Source organism: Triticum dicoccoides, unplaced genomic scaffold, assembly GCF_002162155.2.
Source record: "Triticum dicoccoides isolate Atlit2015 ecotype Zavitan unplaced genomic scaffold, WEW_v2.0 scaffold138775, whole genome shotgun sequence".
Classification (NCBI taxonomy): domain Eukaryota; kingdom Viridiplantae; phylum Streptophyta; class Magnoliopsida; order Poales; family Poaceae; genus Triticum; species Triticum dicoccoides.
Genome location: NW_021198300.1, coordinates 1 through 1563, shown reverse-complemented (window position 1 = coordinate 1563; position 1563 = coordinate 1). Strand labels below are relative to the sequence as shown.

The 1563-nt window shown below is 45.4% G+C and overlaps 1 long non-coding RNA gene across 2 annotated transcripts; it reads right to left on the bottom strand.

The window, feature by feature from the left end:
• Positions 1-255: 255 nt before the first annotated feature.
• LOC119343729 lies at positions 256-1416 on the bottom strand. Of its 2 annotated transcripts, none has more exons than XR_005166237.1 (3): positions 1086-1416; positions 454-567; positions 256-382 (listed from the first exon to the last, which is right to left on the bottom strand). It is a non-coding gene; the product is annotated as an uncharacterized LOC119343729 (long non-coding RNA). The 2 variants fall into 2 exon arrangements; XR_005166236.1 differs by having other exon boundaries at positions 454-562.
• Positions 1417-1563: the final 147 nt, after the last annotated feature.

Sequence of the window (1563 nt, the reverse complement as noted above, 5' to 3'; positions counted from 1 at the left end):
GAGTGGCACACGGCGGGGCGCAAGGGGCGAGGCGCTTGGGGCGAGGCACAAGAACAAAATACAAAATACCAATGCCTTTATCAGTCACCACCAATATATTTTCATACTAAATACGACAACCACACTCAGAGCACTAATCTTTCACTACATCATGTATTGCATGTTCATGCGCCATTTGTGTCCCCTTGGAGTGGTAGTGCCATTTGATCAACTGAAGTCTTCTCATCGCAGGTAATGCATTAGCGAAGAATTTCATCAGGATCGCCAGTAAAACCACATGTCCCAGATTCATACTTATGTTGTGTGCAAAAAGGATCACAACTGTCATGATTACATGGAACAGGAAGTTTGTAGGTTTGTTGCTTACACTTAGCATCTGTACCTGTATCCACAGAAACGCAGTAAGGCACGAAATATTTGAAGTAAAGCTTTCGTAACATGTTTTTTACTTACCATGACAGAAGATGAGTGCTAATATGAACATAGATGCAACTACTATTGACACCTTCCGCTCCATGGTTTATTCTTGGATCGGTAGCTTGAGATGTAGAAGGCGGAGTTTCTATCCTTCAAAAAGTACATTCAATCCTTTCAAAAAAAATATCACTGTGACATTTTCTATAAAAGACTGAAACTTGCTATTTCAAAAGAGCTGAATAAACAATTCTAATTCTGAACAATGTCATTTCATTTATTCCAGTTTCCATACCACGATTCCAGTGTCATTTCAAAGAACGCCGACTATCAATTTCACATATGTGCACACTGTTTTGTTGAATTTAAGATCACAAAACCAACTAAAAAAATTGATTCATTCGTAAACTTCTCAATTATATAAATTGATTTCGCTGGATTCCACGATACATAAATCATGCCGTTCAAACCATGTTTCAATGTATTTCACACACATCCCACAACAACAACCGATGCTCTCTGTCACAAACATACAAACATCTAAAAATGAAGGAGCAGGGTAGGCCGGCCATCTGGTAAAGAAGCAAGGGATGTTCAAATCATTCAAAACAAAATCGAAATCGTTAAGTACAGATGGAGAGAGGTTAGGGGAGATGGGCTTCATTACTCACCAGATCTGGTGGCGGTCAGATTTGGAGTCGCCGGATCCAGCGACGCCCGTGCGCGGTGACCCGTCGTGGTGGAACCTCGCCGGAGTAGCTCTCCGCAACGCCCACCGCAGTGGATCCGTCGTCCGCCGGCGTGATTTGGCGTCGCTCTTCACCGGCCTGGTGGTACAGCCGCGAAGCTGCCGATCTTGGGTGTGTCCCCCGTGGTAGGTGACGGCCGCAGAAGCCGGATCCACTGCCGGAAGTTGGTGGAGAAGCTAGATCTTGTGGCGTCGGCGACCGGTGTGGAACTCACTAGAGAGAGAGAGAGGAGGAAGAGAGCTCGATGTGGGAAATATACAGCAGCGTGGGGTTTGATACGACTCGTACCCTGGAATTGGTGGGAAGAAGAAATCCTGTGGGGTCCACCAGCACGAATCTAAAAGCAGTGGCAGAGGGTGGATTTCCCGCCTGTAGCCACCGGAACCGGTCAAATTACTTA